Here is a 26,210-nt window from a genome sequence, read left to right as displayed (position 1 = left end):
AGCATTACCACTTGAGCTCTGCCTGCTATCACAGGAGGGGCACCATTAGATTCTCAGAATGTTACCAGCCCTAATGTGAACTGCCCATGAAAGGGATTTGGGTTGTGTGTTCCTTATGAGATCTAATGCCTGATGCTCTGAGGTACAGCTGAAGTAGTGATGCTAGTTCTGAAGAACAGCTGAAAATACCGATTGATATCAGCTGAGAGGTTTGACTGCACATGACCAAATAAAGTAGTTAGTTGCGGACTTATATCAAGAACTTATCAATGAGTGGCAAGTAAAAATTATGCTGCATCTGGTACCAGACTTTAAGTCAGAATCCAACACTTATTACTTTAGTCTGAGTATGCCCCATGAATTATTTTATGTACAACTTCAGTGTGTGCTTCTTTCTCACATTGAAAAATGATATCAGTCACAATTTTGGTAAACCCATGTGCTAACCTTAACCAAAATGAATAAAAATCAAGTAACTGGAAAGCTTCTTTGTAAAGGAGGAAAGAACCAATGATAAGGGAGCATAAGACCCTAAAACTTCCAGACATTGTGGCACAGGCCTGTAATATCAGTATTTGTGAAGCTGAGGCAGGAGGACTGTCATGAGCTCAAGGCCAGCTTGACCTATATAGCAAGACTCAAAAAAAGTCTCAAAAAAGCCAGTCTCAAAAAAAAATGTCATGGAAAGAAAATACCAGGAGAACTACAACTAAATGAGTTTCATTGCAACAAGTGACTCATATTGTTCAAGCCTGCTTTGTATAGCATGTGATAACAGACTAATGAAGTAAAAACACTCCAAAACTGCTTCACATATGACAACCAAGCAATTTTCATTAAAAGACAAGTTTGTAGTTTTTCAAAAGAAAAAAATGTGAACACAAAAATGAAGTAATTGTTGAAGTTCACCATTTCAACGAATGTGTCTACACTGAGAGTATTATTCTTTATGGCTGAGTTGCTAGAGCTGAGAAGCCTTTAACAAGTGATGAGGAGTTGATCCTGACGTTTGGTAAAAACATTTTTCCTAACTTTTACGAAAAGCTGCAGTTCAAAGGTGGTACAAGTTCCTTTTTTTGCTACCACCATAACTGCATTAATCAATTAAATAACAGAGTATATATCCAGTTAATATTTAGCAAGGATTCATAAATCATCTTGGTACGTGATCCAGGCTGACAAATCTACCATCATTAACAACAAGGCAATGATCTTTGTTTTTGTGATATATTTTTCAGGAAGGTGTGCACTTTTGTTGCCAGCCAATACCACAGTTATCATGCTTAAATCTTTCAATAATTGCATATTAAGGAAACTAAAGTAGTTATTTTGTGTCCATATATGCACAGATCAAATGGCTGCCATTACTGGACAGCTTTACTATCGGATCAAAGAGGTCATTTCTGAATGTGAGTCTTCCATAGAGAAATGCTGGCTAGCAAAACCTGTCACCTGAATTTTACAACATTTTTCAGGATGTGATAAAAATTATCAAACACATTATAGTACCTGCATGTTCTTAACTTATCCCCCTTTACACAGCTCTGTGTGGAGATGGACACATGTCTTCTCTTATACATAGATAGCTTTCTAAATGAAAATCATTGTCCAAGAATTTAAAGTTGTGAAAGCTACTCTAGAGATTTCTTTTAGAGAAAGTCACCACTGACAGGATATTTCAGTGACACACATTGGGTCCCCAATCTTTCTTATTTGTGTGACATAGTCAACCTGATCAATTGATCCAATCTGTCACTTTAGAGAAGAATAATATCTGTGGTCAAGTTGGCAGATAAGTGGCTGCATTCAGAGCCAAACTTGAATTATGGGAGTAATGAGTGAATATTGGGATTTCTGATGCATTTTAAATATTACCATAGTTTTGAAAGATACTGAGCCAGGGGCTTTTTTTCCTCCAAACTGGTGTATAATCATCTATCCCAGGTTTCAAAAGAGCATGAGAATTACTTCTTAACCAAAAAAGATACTGAAACTTGGAAGGCGTAGATCTATAAGCCCTTTATGAATAAACCAGGTCAATCAATTTTGTTTGTGCTAGAAAAGGATCAACTATTTGAGATTCCTAATAATGGTGACTTTGTTCATATATTTGAGACAACTTCAAATCTCTTTATTTTCTGGATTAAAGTCAATGTGAAATAACCTAAGATTGCCACAAAAACACTAAAATACCTGCTTCCATTTCCAACATCTTATCTTTGTGAAAAGTATGGTTCTCTGCAGTGACAGCAACTGAAATAAAATTATGGAGTAGGCTGGACATAAGCCACATACCTTTATGTGTCACTGTCTCCTATCAACCCCAGATGAGATATCAAGTTGCAGGAAAACAAGCTCGTGGCTCCTAATGATTCTGCATTATGGACAGTTGTATAATTATTTTATTATATATTATAATTTAATAATAATTGAAATTAAGTGGACAATAAACACACTTCACTTCAATAATTCTGAAGCCATCCCATTCCCACTTTTGGAAAATTGTCTTCCATGAAACTTGTTCCTCATGTCAAAAAGGTTGGAAACTATTGCTTTAGACTGCCAGTGTCTATTACGCCTGGCAAGTACCCTCCACCAGCGTGTGGCATCATACATCACTTTTCGATACTTTGGCCAATGATGTCACACTGGCAACCAGTGATTAGCCGTGGAGGCAGTGTTTACACACAGAAATCAGAAAATACTATGAAGTAGAGATTGTTGCATTGCTTTATTATTTTTAATATGTGAGAAAGTGATGAAAAAAGCCAGTGATACAGTTTAACTATAAGTGTGTCATGTCTATATCATTACACTCTAAATAATGCAAATAAATCAGAAATATTTGCCAGTATTAAAAAACAGTTATCCAATTCAGCAAAGCCAAGTTATGTACTAAAGAGTTAAGCTCCTATATATATATATATATATATATATATATATATATATCTCAGTTGCTTCCTTTTTGTCTTACTTATTAATATGAATGAATATATGAGCATCACTTTCAGTAGGAATTACAAATGTTCATGTTTTCTTCAAGTACAATCATAGACTGGCTCTGCATACAAAACCAGAAAAACCATCTAAAGCATCTGTGAGCCTCAGTTGTTTATATAAAAGTTTAAAAAGAGTATTAAATATTTTATGATTTTTTAATAGTATGTGGCATATTCTTTATAAATATTGAAACTCTAATATATTTATGTACATTATATACCAAATTTTCATCAATCTCACTGTTATATATTTATATGCACATTCATAAAAGAAGAATGTTGGCAACAACAGATGGGGAAAAAAGAAAGTACAGCCCCTGTACAGAATAAGATGGCAATGTCATGAACTGAGAGCACAAGCACATTGAGGGGACTAACTACCAAAGGATATTGATTAAGGGACACATTCATTTTAAGATACTCAAAATTAAAACTTTGTCTGAAAAGCTCCATTGATTTTATGATGGGCAAGTCAGAGCTACCTATAGCTCAGTGATTCTTAATTTTAGAATCTGAGTTTCTTGGGGTTGGACAGAGTTGGAAGCTCTAGATATGAATCATGGCAGTGAATGGAACAGTTATATGAGGGCATGGTGTTTTATGACACTTTAACTTCATGTCCTGATAAGCATAATCTTATCTCCTCTCTATTTTGTGGTATATATTCTGACAGAGAATCAGGAAATAATTATAGGTAGGAAGCAAGTGTGAGCCTCTTAAGTTCTTTGTAGTCTTTAGAAAATTAGACTAGATAGCTACAATAAGAATTTAAAAATAGCTCTTTTCATAAATATAGATTTATTGGGAAACAAGGTCTTATTAATGCAGAATGAGAATAATGCTAGACTTCAGGAGTAGAGAGACAATTAAAATGAAAATTTGAATACATTTTCTTGATAGGAAACATCATTATTCTACCTCTGGATGTACTTTGTCAAATTGTTCTGTTCCTTTCATTATAGCACATATATTCTTCTGGGTTCTTTGTCTCTTTTTATCTGGACATGCTTTTACTGCAGTTTTATTTGCATTGTGGATATTACATATCTTAATAAAATGTCCTTGGCTAAACTATTATGAAAGACTATAAGGTGTTTTTGTAAATGATTTGTTTGAAAACCTACATCTGGATTGGTGGAAGCTATATACTTGTAAAGTGTCTTGGATTTCATAATTGTACTTTCTGCATTTTGAATGGAAAATGCAAACTCTAAATGTTGCCTCCTTCCCCCTTAGATGTGTGTGAAAAATATTTGGTGACAATTTTATTTAATTATGTAGGCAGTTTATGAATTTTGCCATTTCTGGCATAGAAGTAGGTTTTAAGAAGAATAAGGAATTCCCTCCTTATGAAGATTCTGGGAAAACAGGTGCATGGCGTGTGAAGCAATAGCCTTGGAAAATAAAATTCAAGTATACTGACTGGTTGAAACTCAAAGATTTGTTCTCTAAGATCAAAGCTTTTTTGCCTCTTACAAGGCATTTCTGTTGTCAGCTGGTTTTAATTTTTATGCACAAAGATTGTAAAGGACGTTATTTCTTGAATGCAGTACAGTTTCTTTACAGATAAATTTCCTAGAACTTTGTCTCCAGGTCATTTCCATTTTACAGTAAATGTTTAGTTTGTGTCGCTTTAGCCTTTTGGCCAAACTTCACAGGAGTTGGCACAGGGAATCACATTAATTGTGCATTTAATCTAATTGTCCTCTCTGGAAGAAGCCCATGTTGGCTATTTCAGGAGCAGACAAAACATAAACCATAATGCACCCATGCAATTGGAGATTACAAGATTAAATTTGCTGAGAAATGAAGAGAGGATTGAGAACTTTGATTAGCCATTAAAAAGGATTGATTCATTTTACTGGCATTTAAAAACCTGCATACACCTACCAGAGCAACTTTGAGTGCCTGCATATAGCTACATTGAAAGCAGAATAAATATGTCATTTTCTCCAGGAATTAAACCTGTAAAAATCAACTATTATTTTTGATATATTTAAATCAATTATTTCAGTCATGAAAGTCTAATACAGTATTTATCTAATCATATTATGATCCTACCCTGCCCATGCCTTGTGTTAGTTAAGAACCTTATGATTCAATGTATGGTTTGTGGACTACATCAGCGTTTCCTGGCAGTTCATTCCAAATTCAAAACTCTGGGTTGCTCCTCAGATGTACAAAATTAGAACTGACATTTAAATGAGATTCCTGCATGATTTGTATACCCAGTGATGTTTGAAAGAGCATATTACACAGGACATACCAAAAATAAGACATAAAAATAATAATTACTGGTTCTCTATATTTTCAAAGCACTGAATAGATGAATATTGCCAAATTCCTCCCGATGTATTCATAGACACTATATACTACTATAGTTTCTATCGTACCTTAGTTAAGTCCCTTTATTTTTAGGATCACCAGGTGTCTCATTATCTAATGAAAATATATATATATTCAACTTGTATTGTCAAAGTCACTGTGTCAGAGAAATGATTATTCTATTTCCTTAGGGTTCTACAACCTGTAATAGTTCCTTTGTCATTCCTTCACTTTTATCATTTTTTTTTTATGGTACCAGGGATTGGACTTGGGACCTTGCACTTGTGAGGCAGGCGCTGGAACCACTGAACTAAATCCCCAGCCCGACTTTTATCATTTTAACACTTTGGGAGATGGTAAGCAAATGTTTTGTGAACTGTTGTTAAGTTTATGTTTGTCTAAACTGTCTTTATGATTAAATTCAAGCTATTCATCTTCAGCCGTAATATTAAGAAAAAGTGATGGTGTACTTACTGCATTCCCTCAGGTGTTTCATGATTTAACTTGTTCCATTATTGGTGATGTTAACTTTGATTACTTAATTAAGATATTATCTGTCAGGCTTCTCCACTATAAAATTAATGTTTCTCTTCCTAATTAATAAGTATTTTCAGTAGATATTCTTGACACCATGAGAGAACTCTCTCTCAGCTTTCAATTTATTTATTTATATTAGAAGAGGCTCATTCATTTGATGAACATTAATATAAGATAGTGTTATTGTTTAATTTCAGTGCTAAGCATTTTCAACGTTTATGCACTGGGACCCCTACAGAAGCTGGATTCTGTATTCTTTTAGAATTTCCCTATCATTCTTTGAGTATGTCCTTACTTTTTGACATAATTTATTACATGCTCATGTTATAAGTGATCTACCCCAATCCTAGATGTAGCTGTTTTTCCAAGAAGTTGTGCTTTTAGGGGTGGAGAATGATATTTATAGCCGCAATATGAGCTTTGAGAATTCTCATCGCTACTGATTATTGCTGCTCCCAGACCAATCATGTTGACGAAAGTAAACAGGACCATTGCTGTATTTACTCTCCCTTTCAGATACCCTCTTCACCCTTCACAGTACTCTTCTTAGATTCCAGGACAACTCCTGTATAAATCCCTCTTCTCTTTCCTTAGATACTCCACTCCACTCCAAATACCTGCCCCTGCCATCTCCTTACAGAGATGCCCCTCTTTTCTCTATTGGGCTGTGTTACCTCATGCTAGACATCTATATCTGCCCAAACCTGCTTCCCTGTTTGAACAACTATTTTATTCATATCTAATGTATACACCATGGGCCTAATACTTTACTCTGTGAGTGGATAGAATGGAAGTATAGGAACAATGTAATTACTAATTTACTTCAACTAAAAGACATTATACTAGGCAATCTGGATAAGTTTGATTTAACAAATTGAAAGGTATTAAAAGAAAACCTGAGGATTTATTGAGAAGAAGAGATTTTGCTTGTACTAGCAGTTTCAGCTCACAACCTAATCCAGTCTCCACTTCTTGACTGTCTGTTCCACATATTTGGACTTTAGAAAACAAGTCACCACAATCACTTACACCTACTGCTTGCAGAAAATCTCTTAGAGTGAAGATGATAGTCAGCATCTACAGAGAATTGCTTCCAAGACTCGATTCAAGTACCAAAATCCACAACTCAAATCTCATTGTATAAGATGGTATAATTCTTGCATATAACCTGCACATATCCTCCTGTATACTTTAAATCATTTCCAAATTAATAATATATAACAAAAGGCAAATGTTAATAGTGGTTATACTATGTAGTTTAGAAAGTGATGATAAAAAAATTATATGTAAATTATCAGTGCAGATACAAGCATCATAGGTCTAAACATACTTTCAGTCTGTGGTTTCTTGATTTTATCAATGCTGACACAGAGAGTAAATGTGTATATGGTCTAGTCATTCTGCTTCTCTATTTCAGCCTGACTCAAACAAGAAAGAAAGGGGAGAGGAAACTCAGAGTAAATATATAATTTTTTTTTAATGGAACTTCATTGATAAATATTTTCTCTTTCTGTAAGTGTCTTAGTCACTTTCCTTATCAATGGGAAAAAATAACCTGAAATCCACAACGTAAAAGAGGAGAAGTTTATTTTGGCTCACATCTTGGAAATTTCTGTTTTTGTATGGTCAGCTGGCTCCAGGCAGAAACAGCATGGCAGAAGGGTACAGTGGAGGCAAGCTGCTTACCTCAGTGTAGCATGGAAGTGGAGAGGAAACAGTAGACCCAGGGAGAGACTTACATCCTTCCAAGTCATGACCCCAGTGACTCACAGTTCAGACCAGGCCCTACTTTCTGACTGGAAGTCAACTCTACTGCCCCCATAATTCAGTCACTTGTCAAAACCGCACCTTTGAGTGCTCTAGGCATGAAGTTGTTTATGGAGGAGACTGGCATTTGAGCTGGTAGACTGAATGCAGAAGTTCTCCTCTCAACATGGGCAGGCAGCATCCAATCAGCTGGGACTCCTCATCAAACAGGTGGATGAAGGGTGGATGATGGGTGGATTCTTGCTGTATCTTCTGGTGCTAGGATATCTTTTTTTGTGTCCTTGGATGTCACAACCCCATTCTCTGGCTTTTAGAGTCAGGAACTTGTACCATCACTGCCCCCCGCAACTTTTTGTGACCTTCTTGACTTATAGTTACACCATTGGCTTCCCTGGTTTTAAGTAAATCTTTTTTACTTGGACTGAGACACAGCATCTCCCTGGGTCTTCAGCTTGCAGACAGGCATCATAGAACTGTCATACTTTATAATTAAATAAGCCAGTTATCCTAATGTATATTTTCTCTTCCCTCCCTCTCTTTCTCCCTCCTTCTTACCCCTCCTCTCTTTTCCCTCTCTCTAGTTAGTTGGATATATATATATTTTTTTCTTCTATTGGTTCTTCTCCTATAGAAGCCTAAATAAAACAGATTACTCAGAGAAAATATGGACTTTTTTCTCTGTTCTTACTCTTGTGAAATGCATTATTTATTCTTATTTTCTATACTGAAGATTTAACCCTAACCTACATTAGGAGACCTTTCTTTACTTTGAGGCAGTGCTATGATTATAGGCATGCACCACCAGGCTAGGGTTTCTTTCATACTCTTCTGTCCACATATTTATTTACAACTCATCCTCAAGAATTTCATACCATAGTGAATACACTGACCTTTACTTCTTGGTTCCAAAATAGTAAGTGAAGACACCATTTAAAAGACACAGAAAATTGAATAATTTAAGAGATAATGCTACAGTCAGTAGGCATTTTTATGTGTAGCAGTAGTCAATGGCATGTGATATTTTATGACTTTCCCATCTATCATTAAGCTCATGCTGTTTTATTTTACTGAAGAATGTGTTTCCCACCCCTCATATCATGGACTTGTTCTCAATCTTCATGTCTCCACTTAAATATTTTTTGTTGGATGCTTTCTGTAAGCAATTCTCTCATTTCCCTTGTGCATGCCTATTTCAACATTCATTTATTTTCCATTTTGTAATATATCAGAAATTTTTCCTCTAAAAATTAAACCTTTTAACATATTTTCACACCTTTTTGTAACAAATTTTAAAAGACATTCTGCTTGCTTTCACAGTTCAAGAACTTAAGGCAGAACGAGTGCACAAGAGGTATTTGCTAACTAAGTAAATATCACCATGTCACTGTTGTATGTGTGCCCATGATCATGACACCACCTCCAAATTCATGAAATCCCCAGTCTGATACATTGTCAGAGATTGACTGTTTGCTGATTACTTTACATTGTAAAGTTTACACTTTCAAGTTAATAGATCCAAAGATAATTTATTCATATCCAATTTTATCATTTCAATTTGAGTGAGCACTATCATTCAAAGTAAAAACAGTTGCTACACCTCAGTTTACCTAAGTAGGAGTTGTGGTGAATCATCTGACAGCAAATATATAGATATAGTGCAGTTTACTCAACCAAATACAGCATCATAAGTGAAAAAATCTGAGACTTGTTGCCCTCTTGGTTACAAAAGTGATAGAGAACAATTGCAAACATACAATGAAAAAGAGAAGGTGGGGAAGTCCTTCTCAATCAATATACTTGTTTCTATCACAAGCAGATGAAAGATCATCACCTGTGTGGAGGACGTGCTGGGAAACCAAGTATCACACCTTACTGAGTGACTGACAAAGTAAGTCTCATTTATAATCTTGTGTTAAAGAAATGGGTTTTCTTGTTACTGGAGATATGTGGAAAATGTATGTCTGCTAGGAAATCTATTAAAATTATATATATATGAAATATAATATAAATAGATGCTAATATATTTATATGATAGCAACAATATTGAAAGTTAAGATTTAGAGTTTAGCATATTTAGAGAGACAAGTGAAGAATATTATAGGTTTATCCCATTTGACTTAATAAAGGTAGTAAAGCAAAGTTATTAGTATTATTTTCTGCCAGATTTAGTACTTTCTAATAACAGTTTATTTCTTTATTATCTCATAATAAAGAGCCAAATTTTTCACTGATATCTGATCATATATTTGTATAATATCATATAATATGATATAATATAATATAATATTTGTATATTATTATTTCTTTGGCAAATTGTTTATATACTTTGTTAGTGATTGTCAGTATGGTATGATTCATCAATAGCTATATAAATTAACCAAATCTTCCACCTACTGTTATTTAATGATCATTTAGTTTTTGCCTACATATTAAACAAAACTGTTCTCCTTTCAACAAAAGTCATAACCATTGTATAAACCATACTGATTGCTCGGCATCTAATATGGATTGTGTGTAGATGCCCCCCCTTGTGCACTCACAGGTGGGACTTTGGGGAGGTGGCTGGATCATAGGTGTGTGATACTGGGAGTGAGAGTGTGATAACTAAATTGGTTTAGCATAGATCTGTGTGTGGATAATGGGAAGGCCCACCCTGGGTGTGGGTGGCATCACCCAAAAGACTTGTAGCCTGGATGGGATAAAAGAGAGAAGGAGGCTTGCTGCTGCCTGCTCTGACATGGACTGTTTCTCCTCTGTGATGCCCTCTGCCATGCCACCCTGCTTTGAAGCCAGTTAACTATGGACTGAAACCTCTACAAACTGTGAGCTGAAATAAACATTTCCTCTTGTAAATTATGAGTGCTGGATGTTTTGTCTAAGCAATGAGAAAAGTATAATTAAAATCACAATGGATTGCTTTGTTGATGAGGACAAAAAATACTCAAATATCTTCTTAGATGGTGAGATATGAGTTTACAAATATCTAGACAATTATGTACCACAGAGACAATCAATTGATCAAGTGAATTTCTATTTTTCCATGGAAATGTTCTCACTTTCTGGTGGAAAGAAGTTTGCTTTTCTTTGCTTTTTCTCCCCAAATGATCTTATAGGTTACTTATGATGAAATAAAAAAGTGATTTTTTTTTAGTAATAATTACAGTATTTAGTTAACTTATTTTGTCATTAAAAAATGATGAGTAGGTACATCTTACCTTGGCTTTCATCTTAACAGAAAAATTTAATATCAATTTTGTTATTGATTACAAGCATGTGTTTAACATGACAATAATAGATCAGCCAAATATCTTGACTTTTTTGTTACTAAATGTGTTCAAACATGTTGATTATTGTTTAGATTATTCTGTCTGAATTTAAGCATTGAATATTATGTGCACATAGTTAAAAGCACTGAGAAAGAGTACTTTTATAACTTAGCCTCCTGGTTTTTATTAATTATTACATTACTAAGTAGATGTTTTAAAACATATGGAATTTTAAAAAAGGTTTTGTTGCTATTCCAGGATGTTTCATTTTTGTGTATGAGTCACATATTAAACCACAGAAATGTTGAGCATCTACCCAAACTACTTTGGAAAAGTAGACAGAGGGTTTTGATTTTTGTAGGGAATTTCAATGGGCAGATATCCAAAGAGGGAAAATATTTTTTTTTTGTCTGAACAGTCCTATATCTTCTTATAACCTGGCTTATGTTTTTATTGTTTCCTCTTTTGATATGTAACTCCAAAATTCCAGCTCTTAACATTATGTACATAAATCATCACTGGAAAGATGCATCATAGCTTACATTTCATGGTGTTAGCTCTCAAAAGATTCAGCTGTGTGGAAATCAGCTTTGATATTGAGCATTTCTCACATTTCATTAGAGTGGAGAATCTACATAGAGTTAATTATAACATAAAAACACTGAAGTATATAAATTAAAAAATGAGGGCAAGATACGGAGGGGCTTAGGATTTGAAAGCATGGTCAGCTTTCTTGAATGATGAAGTGTCCTAAAAATGTCAGAAAACAGATGTGAGACATGGGTTCTGGTTCAGGGCTCAAATGGAAAGGTGGCCATAAGAACGAACATGGATGTCTGTATGCAACTGAGTGGGGGGAACCTTTCAAGATACTTCCCCAAAGTCCTGTATTATCACCATAGGGTAGAAGTCTTTTGCAGTAAGTGCTATTTATACTCTTCGTTTTGGTTGACCTGTGAATTAATGAACATGCCTTGAATGTACACATGATGACAAGGGAATCATATATTTTGTAAGTGGCACTGAAAGTTTGCTGAAGCGTGCACAATTAAACTATTCAGCCAGTCATTCTCTCCTGCTGATTCAGTGAAATCAAGGACACAAAGTCTCACCCTCACATTTTGCTTGGCTGCAACCTTCTTTGTGCACAAGGTCCATGAAGCATGGATCTTGGTCTAATGAAACAAATCTTTCCTCTTTAAATGTCAGTGTCTCATTAGACCTTTGCCTTGGTTTATTTTAGTGGTGTTTTCCCCTAGTGAAATGAAGTGAAGTGGTTAATGGCCTCTGCAGTTTTAAAAGTACCCGGCTGTAATTTGACTCTAGGTGGACTGTGATTCTCTGGAACAAAGACTTTTTGAACAAGCATTTATGTCATAGGGGGACTTAAAGATCACAATAAAACTTAATAAAGGTATAGCTTATTAGAGAGTAAGGTAATTTTCATGTTCCATAATGCTCAATTAGGAGATTCCATCTGACCTCTAAAGGCCCCTGGCTGAATTACAATGATGTTCAATTGTTAAAAGTCTAAACTTTATACTTCTTGAGTGTTGCTACATTGTGGGAATATATATTTTATGGGGAAATTATTCATATTGTGACCAAAAAGTTTCTATTGGTCAATTTTCCATGTTATGGGAAAAGCATAATTCAGATTTCACAAGTTAATTTGTAATCCAAATCCAAGCATGGGAAAGATTTTCAGGTTCTATGTCATCCTCTACAAATCCTGTCATTTTTGTCATGTAAGAGAGATAATTCTTTAAAATTTGTGTGCTGCAGATGGGTTTACACATCCTTTTGACAAAATTAAATAGTTCAACATTAAAGTCAAAGGAAATTTTCTTTTGACTTAACACTGATTATTGTTACTTTTGCATGATATTAACATTTCAGACAATCATGTGAAATGACAGAGGATGATATACCACAATGAGAATAAGAACAAATGCAGTCCAACATTTATAAACATTATTTAAGTGTTACATGCACTGAAGTTTAAATACTATCAGAGGTTTTCTAATGCTAATTAGTATTAATACTATTATTAATATAGTGAAGACTAATGAGAACAATAAAAATTATTTTCTTTTCTTATCATTAGTATTTGGTTTTAAGGCCATAACAGTTCCTAAATGAAAAGACTGGCTGGGTCTTGTAATTTCCAGAGGCACTTCAGGGAAAATCAGTTGAAAACCCCTTCCACTGAACATGTGTCATATCTTCTTTGCTGTAAAATCAGTAACTTCTCTGCTATCTTTCTTATTTTTGCCATTATTCATTATATTATGCTCCACCTCCTGTTGGTTTACACCACTTTTATTCTTTTATTATTGTTTTGTAATGAACTGTGGAGAAGATAAATGACCAACTGTCTCTTTGGTAATTCAGTATATTAGTTACATCTCCCTTCATTTTTACATATCCATTTATACATACAATATCTTTGAACATTTCACAAGTTACCCCTACCCCTTTTATTTCTACTCTCACATATCACCTTTTTCTTCTCTAATAGACTACCTTCTACTTTCATTTCATCTCACTTTTGTTTGAATTTTTTAAATTTTTCAAGTTTTCACGTATGAGAGGAAACATTCAATATTTGACTTTGAGTCTGACTTATCTCACTTAACATGATAATCTTCAATTCCATTCATTTTCCTACAAATGACATAATTTTACTTTTTGTGGCTAAATAATACGCCATTGTGTATATTCACCTGATCTAGTCAGAATGGTATCATCAAAAGTACAAAAATAAGACAAGCTGACAATGATTCAGGAAAAAGGAGCTGTTGTACACTTTTGTTGAGAATGTACATTAATACAGCCATTATGGAAATAAGTATGAAGATTCCTCAGAAAAAACAAAAACAAAAAATCTACCACCATGTTTCCTTGAAAATAAGACCTAGCATCCTTGAAAACTAAAGATAAAAAACACCAACCGAAATCAGCCTGTCTTTCCCTTACCTGCCATTACAGAGTAGCTACCAAGCAAGAGGGTAGTGAGGTAGAATCTTCTGCTTGACACTGGCCATCAGCATGGTAATTATTGGCTAGGGCTTGTTTTCCAGTTACATCTTATTTTCTGGAAACTATGGTATTTCATCTAGATATATTAGTCTTTGTAAAATCCCCAAAGAATTACTATCACCATAATATAGAGATACCTGCATAAACATGTTTATTGCAACACAAGTCACAATGTCTAACTAAACTAAGGAAACAGCCTAGGCACCTGTCAAGAGATGAATTGATAAAATAATTGACCATCAGTTGACAAAGGTGAAGATCCCATTCATTAAAAAACAGTCTTGATATTGGCAGCAGTAACAGAAATAACAGTAGTTGTTTTAAAGGAAAAGGTTGTAGTGATTGCAGCAGCAACACTACTATTTCCTATTATACACGGTTCCTACCAGTGCTATGATGCCAGTTTACAATATCTTCTACCCTATAGGCCCTTTTAGAGACATTTTCTTTCTACTTAATTCATACAATTCTATGAAAAATATAGAGCCATATTATTAAAACTATACACCTATTGCACTTTGTGAATGTAAAATCTATGAAACAGGAAGATAATTTACTTAAATGTATTCAAATAACAGTTGGTGTAGAAAAGTCTATTTAGTCATTCTATCTTTTATAATGTCTACTACTCCTAATGATAAGTTAGCAGAAGGCATTTGAATCACTTGGTGTGAATGTGGAATTATCATTTACCGGGATCTTTCCAGTCTTGAGATTCTTGCAACAAAAATAAAAGAAGGGTATTCCTTTCAAGAATTAATTGCTTAGAAAATAACAGTAGCTCAGAAATTTTGTTATTATAAATTCTGAAATAGAGGCAAGATTTGGTTGTTTTGCCATTATTTGGCTATCTCTTACAGTCCTTTTAATACAAACTAAAATAAAGCCAAAGAGTCTTTTTATGTTATAGGGTTTTAATTTTTACAGGAATACAGTTTAAGAACCACACAATATTCTTTGACTTTTTATTTCTCACACAACCTAAACTCCCAGAGTCTATGGATTTCAACATTCTTACTTTTCATTCCATGGATTTGAACACTCTTGCTGTTCGCTTAAGTTCTTAACTGTTGCTCACCAAGACTTCTGATCATTGATTCTAAGTCCTTCGTAAGGTTCCCTTTAGTAAAGTACAGCTCTGACTACTATCTCCTTTCAAACCTTCAGCTTGTCAATTACAGTGCAATATTTTGTAATACTCAATTGTTTGATCTTCTGTTATCACATTTCTTGGAAAATTTCCAAATATGTTTCTACATTTCCCTGCTTTGTGCCTTTCCTACTGTAGTCTGCCTTACTGTCCATCTTTATTCCCTATTCCCTCAAATACATTCTAATATATCTTCATGGTAAATTTGGATCGTTATTATGGAACCATCTCAAATGTACTCTCTCTCAAAAAGTCTATTCTTACTAAATCCCTCCATTTGCATATGATATTTCCTTTATCTGCAATTCCTTTGAAGTACGGTTTCTTCTATACTTAAAAATATAATATATTTTCCACTGTGAAATGATTGCTTTTGAAAGATGTTGTAGTGACTTGAAATCATTTCTACTAGGTGTAGAAAAGGTGTTTTATTGAGTTTTATTAGTAAAATGTATTTTTTAAGCAGTGAAATTGGAATAGTATCAGCAACTGATCTTTTGTTAGTGATATCAGTGCCTCAAGTGGATTATTGCATTGGACCAAATATCAAAAGAATATTGTGATGAAAAGAAAAGAGACATGGAGAGGGAATGTTAGAGTACATAAGAAAACTATGAGTAAAAGTGAAATTTAATGCATTCAGATGAAATATAAAAGTTATAAGGCAAAAAACTTAAATGATATTTGCCAACAACTTTCTGGACTGTAAAAAGCTTCAAAGTCATTATATGTGTGTGTTGCTTAAATTTAAGGCAGTAATAAGTTTGCTTTACTCTGTTAGGTTAGAAACAATGCTTATTTTTTGAATACTCTGATCACAAATCTTAATTGCTCTTTGTCCTTACTTTGTTATCCTTCAAAATAGAAATGTTGATTTTACTTTGGATTTTTGTGAATTTAAGCAAGGACTAGATGACCTCAAACTATGAAGTATAAACTATAAACTGCTTTCAGAATAGTAAGTGAAAGCATGGCTATGTAACATGAATAATAAATATTTTCATAGTACATTGAAAGAGTAAGTTTATAAATCGTCTTCAATATAAAACTGGTTAGTCAATGTGTTTAAGAGAATTTTCTGTTTATATCTGGTCATTATTCTTTTCCCTTAGTTTTTGCTGAATCTCTTTCACATTTCTAAGCTTTATTTCCCTCATGAAATTCAATTCTGCATTGTCACTCTTCTGTCAGAAGCCTTATGATAATTCCTTTTTGACTTTCTCAGACTTGTATAGCTTGGTGAAAATAAATCTGTTTTTTTTTTCTAGTGGGCTTTGCAATATACCTCTTATATATTGTTTTTCATATCCAGAAATATTTTTCTCTTCCCTCTTATGACATGCTATAGCTTATTGTACTTCTCCACTCTGAAATCTTTTATATGTATTTATATTCTGCCTAGTGGTGATTAAGAATAGGAGAATATTTATTATTCTCCCATTACGGAAATGATAGAATTTCTGATTTGGAAATAGCTTTCATAGAAAATGACATGACAACATCAGTGTGACGTCATTAAAAAAAATCCTTTGATCAATAGTCCTAGAGTTTATTTGTATCCACTCTCACTCAACCTAGATACAAATAATAAATGTTTGGCTAAGTTATATTTAAAAAATTATAGCACACCCTACTGAGATCCTGAGTCATGCGGAAGACGCCAAATCACCCCGCTGCAGACAGGCAGATCCCTGCACGCCCTACCGAGGTCCTGAGTCATGCGGAAGACACCGAATCACCCCAATGCAGACAGGCAGCCACCTGGTTCCACACTACAAAGATGCAGAGGACACCAGACCACCAGACCAAGGTACTGAGTCCTGCTGTTCCCGGCCCAGAGGTAGGGGCTTCTGAGCCATCGTCCCACTGCTCCTGGTTCAGAGGAAGGGACTTTCCAGTCACCATCCCTCCTGCTACTCCCAGCCCAAAGGAAAGGGCTTTTGGGGCACCATGACTACCGCTGTTCCTGGCCCCTGTCCCACCTCACCCAGCTCAGAGGAGGTAATCCGTGCAGATGCTAACAGCCCCTGCCCCAGTTGAAATGAGAAAAACATTTAAATAAGTCTCAAAACCAGACTTCCAGATCACCTACAGCAACCCCAAAGGGAAATGAGATGGAACACTCTGATACTCAACCACCTGGACCCACTGAACTGGCAACAAAAGGAGATCTGGAAAAAATGAAATCAGAAATAATTTCTCAGATAGCAGGAGAAATTGTGCCCCTAGTGCAAGACATGATTAATAAATCTAGAGAGGAGCTCAGGAACATGATGGAATCCCAACATAAGAAACAAATAGAATCCATAAAACAGATGCAAATAGATTTCCAGGAGATGAAAAACTCCATTGAAAGTCTACACAGCAGAATGAGACAACATGAGGACAGAATTTCAGACACAGAAGATAAGATTGCAATTAGTGACCAGGAAAAGAAAAATTGCTTCAAAATTATAAGGGAACATGAGAAATCAACCCAACAGCTGCTAGATGATGCAAAAAAGAATAACATAAGACTGATTGGGCTCAATGAAGAAACAGGGGAGAGTGCAGATGACAAAAAAAATCTCTTCACAGAAATTATGCCAGAAAACTTCCCAAGTAGGGGAAAAGAGCTTGACATAGAGATAAGTGAGGCATATAGGACTCCAAATAGCCTTGATCAAAAAAAAAATCTACACATAGGCATATAATTGTTAAGATTTCAGAAACACAACAAAAGAACAGAGTTCTCCAAGCAGTCAGAGAAAAGAAACAAATCATATACAAAGGAAAGCCCATCAGAATCACAACAGACTTCTCAACACAAACCATCAAGACAAGAAGAGCTTGGAGTGACATATTCCAAGCCCTAAAAGAAAACAGCCTCCAACCCAGAATAATGTACCCTGCAAAACTATCTTTCAAAATGGATGGAGAAATAAGATACTTTGATGACAAAGAGCACCTTAGGAACTTTGTGAATACCAAACCAGCACTCCAAAGAATTGTACACAATATCCTAGGAATAGACATCGAGGATGACAACCCCAGGAAGCAAAGCAGAATGAACCTATCTGGCATGACAAGAAATTAAATGTAAAGGGGGAGAACCCAGCAAAAAGGAAAAGTCATGGCAATGACAAGTCAATATGTTTCAGTTATAACCATCAATGGTCATGGTGTCAATTCATCAATCAAAAGAAATAGCCTGGCAGAATGGGTCAAGAAGCAAAATCCAACAATATGCTGCATACAAGAAACACACTTAATTCAAAAGGAAACTCATAGACTGAAAGTTAAAGGGTGGAAAACAATACTGCATGCGACAGGAACCCCCAAAAAAGCAGGAGTAGCTATCCACTTTGGAGATCAAGTGGATTTCAAACCAACACTGATTAAGAGAGATGAAGAAGGACACTACATCCTTGTAAAGGGAAGAATCCAAGAGGAAGAGATGACAATCATAAATATCTATGCACCAAACACTAGTGCACCCAACTATATAAAACTAATACTAATGGACATGAAAAATCATATATGCACTAATACAATTGTAGTGGGGGACTTCAACACCCCACTGTTACAAATAGATAGATCAACTAGACTAAAAGTAGGTAATGAAACACAAGAACTCAATCGAACTCTTGAACAAATGAACTTAACAGATGTGTACAGAGTCTTCTATCCCACAAAATCAGAATACACATTCTTCTCAGCTGCACATGGGTCATTCTCAAAAATAGACCACATACTCACACATAGAACATGTTTAAGTAAGTGCAAAGGAATTGAAGTTATCTCCTGTATATTATCAGACCATAGTGTGATGAAATTGGAGATCCATAGCAAAAGAAACCACAAAAATTACATAAACAAGTGGAAATTGAAGAACACATTTCTGAATAACCAATGGGTCACAGAGGAAATTAAAGAAGAAATCAGACAGTTCTTTCAATTAAATGACAATGACAATACATCATATCGGAATCTATGGGACACAACAAAAGCAGTCTTACGAGGGAAATTCATAGCAGTGAATACACATATTAGGAAAACAGAATGAGCCCAATTAAACAGCCTGATGCTGAACCTCAAGCTTCTAGAAAAAGAAGAACAGGACAATCCCAGAGCTCATACAAGGGAGGAAATTATAAAGATCAGAGGAGAAATCAATGCAATGGAGACTAAGAGAATGATACAAAAAATCAATGAAGCCAAGAGTTGGTTCTTCAAAAGATTCAACAAAATTGACAAACCTTTAGCCAACCTTGTCAAGAAAGGAAAGAAAAGGCCTAAATCCATGAAATTAGGAATGGAAAGGGTGAAATTACAACAGACCCAGCAGAAATCCAGAGGATCATCAGTACCTACTTTCAGAACCTATATGCCAATAAGATGGAGAACACAGAAGAAATGGACAGATTCCTAGATACATATGAATTAGCAAAGTTGAACGAAGAAGACCTAAAAATTCTGAACAACCCAGTAACAACCAATGAAATTGAAAATGTAATTAAAATCTTATCAACTAAGAAAATCCCGGGCCCTGATGGCTTCACTGCTGAATTCTACAAGACATTTAGAGAGGAACTACAGCCACTACTGTTTAAACTCTTCAATGAAATTGAAAGGGAAGCAATACCCCCAAATTCATTCCTGGAAGCAAGGATCACCTTGATCTCCAAAGCAGAGAAAGACCCAACTGAAAAAGAGAACTATAGGCCAATCTCATTAATGAACACAGATGCAAAAATCCTTAATAAGTTAATGACAAATAGAATGCAGAAGATCATCAAGAAGATCATACACCCTGATCAAGTGGGATTCATCCCAGGGATGCACAGATGGTTCAATATATGCAAATCAATTAATGTAATACACTATATCAATAGAGCCAAGGACAAAAATCATATGATTATCTCCATAGATGCAGAAAAAGCATTTGACAAAATCCAACATGAATTTAAGGTAAAAACCCTACAAAAAATTGGAATAGATGGTCTCTACCTCAAACTGATAGAAGCCATCTATGAAATACCAACAGCCAATATCATACTAAATGGTCAAAAACTGAAATCCTTCACACTCAAATCAGGAACAAGACAAGGGTGCCCACTATCACCACTCTTGTTCAATATAGTTTTGGAAACATTAGCCATGGCAATAAGACAAGAGAAAGAAATAAATGGAATAAAGATAGGTAATGAAGAAGTCAAATTGTCATTATTTGCAGATGACATGATACTCTATATAGAAGACCCCAAGAACTCCACCAAAAGTCTTCTACACTTAATAACCAAATTCAGTCAAGTAGCTGGTTACAAGGTCAATGCACAAAAATCAATAGCTTTCCTCTACACAAATGACAGACTCACTGAGAGAGAAATAGGGCAAATAATTCCTTTCACAAGAGCATCCAGAAAAAAAAATATCTACGATTTATCCTAACAAAAGAAATGAAAGACCTCTTCTCTGAAAACTATGGCACTCTGAAAAGAGAGATTGAAGATGATATCAGAAAATGGACAGACATCCCCTGCTCCTGGGTAGGAAGGATTAATAGAGTGAAAATGGCCATACTTCCAAAACTGCTATGTAGATTTAATGCAATTCCAATTGAGATCCCAACAGCATACTTCATAGACCTCGAGAAAAGAATCCAAAACTTCATTTGAAACAGGAAGATACCCAGAATAGCAAAAGCAATTCTAGGTAACAGAGACAAGGCAGGGGGTATCACAATCCCCAATCTGCAACTCTACTACAAAGCTACTGTGATAAAAACAGCATGGTACTGGCAAAGAAACAGACCTGAGGACAAGTGGAACAGATTAGAAGATGCAGAAACAACACCAGACACACTCAGCCATCTCATCTTCGACAAAGGAGCCAAACACCCTCACTGGAGGAAAGATAGCCTCTTTAATAAATGGTGCTGGAACAATTGGGCTTCAACTTGCCAAAGATTAAAACTAGACCTGTATCTCTCACCATGCACTAAACTAAAATCAAAATGGATTAAAGATCTAAATACTAAAATAGAAACTCTGAACCAGTTGGAACAGAGGTTAGGTAGAACCCTTGAAGACATCGGTGTAGGAAAAGATTTTATGAAGAAAACCTCAGTTGCCCATGAACTAGCACAAACAACCAAAAAATGGGATCTCTTCTCATTAAAAGGCATCTACACAGTAAGAGAAACCACCAGCAGTGTGAAGAGACAACCCACAATGTGGGAAAAAATCTTCACCTGCTCTTCCTCAGACAAAGGTCTACTATCTTGAATCTATAAAGAACATAAAAAGATCAGACCTCCCAAATTTAAAGACCCAATCGAAAAATGGGCATCTGAAATGAACAGACATTTCTCAGACAAGGAAGTAGAAATAGCAAATAAATACATGAAAAAATGTTCAACATCACTGGTCATTCGAGAGATGCAAATGAAAACAATGCTGAGATTCCACTTCACTCCAGAAAGAATGGCTACTATCATGAAATCAACCAATAACAAATGCTGGTGGGGCTGTGGGGAAAGAGGACCCCTGCTCCACTGCTGGTGGGAGTGTAGACTGGTGCAAGCACTGTGGAAATCAGTTTGGAGATACCTCAAAAAACTAGGACTGGAAGTCCCATTTGACCCCGCTATTCCACTGCTGGGGACCTTCCCCAAAGAATTAAAAGAATCATACCACAGTGATATATGTGAGCCCATGTTCATAGCAGCACAGTTTGTAATACCTAAAACTTGGAAACAGCCCAAATGCCCATGAGCTGGAGACTGGATAAAGAAAATGTGGGGTTTTTTTATAAAATGGTGTACTTACTCAGCCATAAAAAATGAGAAATTAGAGACATTTATAGCTAAGTGGATGCACATTGAGATGATACTCTTAAGTGAAATAAATAGGACACACATGAGTAAATACTGAATAGTTTCTCTGGTGTGAGAAACTGAAAGTGTAAATAAGGACTAAATGTATAATAGGTAATGTGAAATAGGAAGAAAAGGGGCAAAGGGGAAGAAAGTGGGAGGGGTAGGGGAAAGGATAGAAGGGTATGGGATTAATATGAGAAAATGGAAAAATAGGAACAAAATCTTTGTAAATAGGGAGGACTGGAGGGGCTGAAGGGAGGGCTGGGCAAGGGTGAAAAATAAGAACCAAGAGAGACTATGTAAAGGTGCAAATTTCCAAGGATGAATGTCATTATATTGTATACCTAAAATGTACCAATGATTAGAATGAATAATTGATAATGTATAATAGGAAGAAAAGGTCCAAAGGGGTAGGGGCAGGGGAAAGGAAAGAAGGGAAAGGAAAAATGATGAGAAATGGAAAAAATAGAAATAAAGTCTTTGTAAATAGGGAAAGGTGGAGGGCGTGAAGGGAGGGCTAGGAATGGGGAAAAAATAAGAACCAAGACGCATTATGCAAAGGTACAGTTCCCAATGAGAAATGTAATTGTGTTGTATACTTACAATGTACCAATAAAAGAATTTAATACAAAAAATAAAAAAATAAAAATAAAGAATTATAGTGTCTAATTCCTGTTTTTTTTTGTTACAGCCTTTACCAGCATGTATATACTGCATACTAAATAGATATTTAAAAAAATATATGTAGAGTTGAAATCAGGCATTGTTTATGCTTAGCTCAGCATTCATCCTACAATAATGTACTTTATCTTTTTTATAGAATAGGGATTCATCTTTAAATTCTCTGCCACTAGTAGATCTTTATCTTAAATATAATTTTACTTCCCCCAAAAAATAAATTGAAAAGCAACTTACAAAGTATTGAAACCAGACTATCTGATTTCTTTCCCGCATTTTCTTCCTTAAAAAGAATACATTTGGTCTGACTTAATGTCTCAGAGATGTGTCTCACTCCAAAATCTTGGATGAAATCCAGACAAGTTTCTTGCAATACTGTGTGCTTTGAGAGTTTAAATGTTCTCTTTGTCTGGTAGGAAATTTCATGGTCAAAAATCAAATAGTTCTTAATTTTTTCTGGGAAGACAGTCTTCTCTCCATGTCTGCTTCAATTCATACCTTCACTCTCTACCACAAACATACATCTCCATATATCTTCCAGAACATTATCATTTTCCCCAGAGTGTTGACAAGAGAGTTGGATTGCATCACATAGTAAAGAGTAAACAGACCAAGTGCTAAGGTAATGCATAGCACAAAAGGCATTCAGTGATATATTTTTGTGTCAAATAGGATATTCTAGTTTCCAAGAATTGAGCCTTCAATAGTAAAATTTTCATCAAATATGCTGAAAAAGCCAGCACAGTTATGCATACTTTTTTCTTTTAAAAGCAGAAAAGGCTTGCATTAATGGCATGTTAATCATCATAAATTTTGCCAAATCAGAAGCATAGAGCATATTTGAAGGAGTGATCTCATTTTACCCCTAATTCTGGCAATGAACAGCATGCCCTTCATATTTTAGTTGGTACCATGCTATGCAGCAGTGATGTGATCCTCCCTTGGGTGTAGATAAATGCTGGAAGACACCCTCCAGACATTCTTCTCTGTATCTCATAGCAAATGGAAGAAGTGTTGGGATTGGTTTGGCCCCAACTCTCATATACACATAGCCTTAGAAAAATTGAAGGTCTGTGTGTGGAGTTTTAACAAATCTATTAAGTTGAAATGAAACATTTCATTTATCAACCTATTCCATGTAATAAATATTTACATCTTTTTCTTTTCTTTTCTTCTGGTTTGTTCCCTTCCCCTTCCCTTCTGATTTATTTTTAGAGAACAGTTTCTGAGCTAGTGTGGTTTTCAAACAATTTCTGCTCTGAAAATTTCTTTTCACAACATAATTACATTAAATGTACATATTGCATATAAAATATGCCTCTTTTTTATAAGGTATTGCCATCTGGTCTCCCATAGGCCATTTTGCAAGGGTAGGGAGATGTTTGGAGCTACTTATGGTCAGAAAATGATGCAAACAACACATATGGTTGTATAGTATGCTTTTGCTGTTCCTTTGAGTAATTGTGTCAAGCCAAGATGGCAAGAAATAAACTAATCATGCTTCTTTTCTCTGTACAATAAATTTTAAGGAAGTGTATGCTCTTCTGCTGATCTTGCTTCCTGCATTTAATGTTGAATGAGAGCTTATACTTGGCCTTAGGAGAAAATAAGTCCTCCTACCTATGATTCTAATGTGTTTTTTCTGTCTATTTGCATCTTGAGGGTGAAACTTTAAGGTTACTGACATGTGAGGTTATTGCTTAATGGACGTAGAGTTCCAGTTTTATAGAATATCAAAAGTTCTGGAGATGGATGGTGGTGATGTTTCCACAGCAATATGAATATGTGACACTGTTGAATTGTTCAATTAAATGGTGAAATGGTGCATTTTACATTATGTGTAACCTACCACAGTTAATCTTTTTAAAAAGTTATTTATGAGTAGAACCTAAAGGAAAATGTGTCCATTCTAAGAAGCGTACTCCAATCTTGACTGAACTCCTATTCCTCCTTTGCATCTAAGTGGAAACTGTCCAAGAATAAACTTTTTGCACCTCTTTATTGAGAAGAAATTTTATTTTGCTGCATAATCCATAAATCTACTACTAAACAGAGAATAATTTGAGTCTTTTTCTTTTATTTTCCAAGTCAGACATCAGAAAACATAATAATTTCACTGCAGCGAAAATATAGATGGATAGATAGATAATTAGATAAATGGATAATAGATAGTTAGATTTTCCACACATATTTGGTCTGTTTCTCATTTTTGTCATAATGTTTAAAACCCTGCTAATTTGCTGAGTGAGAGTGATGAAAAATGTATCTTTTGTTCTAATGTTTGGCGTGTAATGCTGGTTTTTAATACAAACCTCTTGGAATAACCTGGGTGATAGGAATGTTTTTTGTTCTCATGAGAGGACCTGTGGGTTCCTTGGATGGGTGCTGGTCGCCACAAATACCATGCCATGATGATAATCCAGAACCACCAGCTCCATCTCACATTTATTTTCAGGGAAAGAAGAAGGATAGCAGATTGAGTTAACTACATATTGTGCCTATGTGATGAAGCCTTCATTAATATCACTGAACTACGGGGTCCCTGTGGCTTCCAGGTCACTAACCATGTGGAGATGCTGAAACAATTCTGTGTTCAGAGAAGGCAGGGTGGTGCATATCTTTCTCCTTATTTTGCCTGATAAATATCTCATCCATGAGACTCCTCCTTTTATAGTAAATAGAATATAGAAAGGAAAGTGCTTTCCTGACTTCTATGAGCTGCTACAAAAAATAAGCCAATGTGAAAAAGGGATGAAGAATTTCTGAACTGAACTTAAGTTAGGGTAATATTGTGATTATCCTGTGATTCATGATTGGTATTTGTAGTGAGCTACAGTTTTATGGGTTTTAGCATATATCACCTGTGGAATCCGTACTGTTTTTGGTTACTGTCAGAATTGAACTGAATTTTAGGAAACTCATTGGTGTCACTCAAAAAACTGCTGTGTAGGGATAAAGTCCACCATAAGGTGGACATCAGAATAAAGCACGGAGAGCAAAATCTAAGAAAACGTCCATCTTACTTGTTCCCTATTAACAATTGCCTACTTTTAAAAATTGTTACAAGTGACTCTCTTTTCTTCTCTAATTCAGAATGAGTGAAATCATTGACAACAATGGCTCTAAGTAAGCCGTATAAATAGACAGAAGTTTTAAATTGATTAGAGGGATGGATGGATAGATTGACAGGTAATAGGAAAGATATTTGTGTGTATGTGTGTATTTATCTGTGCGTGTATTGAAGTGGTATGAGAGAGTTATATTACGAAAAAGAGTAAAAATTACTATGCTACTTTTTGGTTGACAAAATCAACTTTTTAAATGTTTATAGCTAAGTTGACTTACAAATTCAATAGTGAGAATAAAAAATGAGGCATACAAGAGAGAAGGGACATATCTGAGAAGGAAAGTAAAATGATACGGATTCCTGACAATGAAGTTTAAGAAGCTCTGATGATTTGTTATTACAGTAGGAAATAAAGTGTGATGAGAAACAATATTATGAAAAGAATGTAAAATATGTAGTAGGTAGGGGAGCATATGTTGATAAAGTTACAAATTGCACTAAGACTGGAAAAGTGCCCTAG

At 35.1% G+C, this 26,210-nt stretch overlaps 1 pseudogene; it reads left to right on the top strand.

The window, feature by feature from the left end:
* The first annotated feature begins 1,354 nt into the window (after window positions 1-1,354).
* The window catches only part of LOC101702245 (membrane-associated guanylate kinase, WW and PDZ domain-containing protein 3 pseudogene), a 43,255-nt pseudogene continuing 18,399 nt past the window's right edge, over window positions 1,355-26,210 (top strand).

Source organism: Heterocephalus glaber, unplaced genomic scaffold (assembly GCF_053883595.1).
Source record: "Heterocephalus glaber isolate CG9 unplaced genomic scaffold, H.glaber_assembly_v1.0 deba00001429, whole genome shotgun sequence".
Taxonomy (NCBI): Eukaryota; Metazoa; Chordata; class Mammalia; order Rodentia; family Bathyergidae; genus Heterocephalus; species Heterocephalus glaber.
Note: the sequence above shows the minus strand (reverse complement) of the source record. Positions and strands in the feature narration are given on the sequence as shown.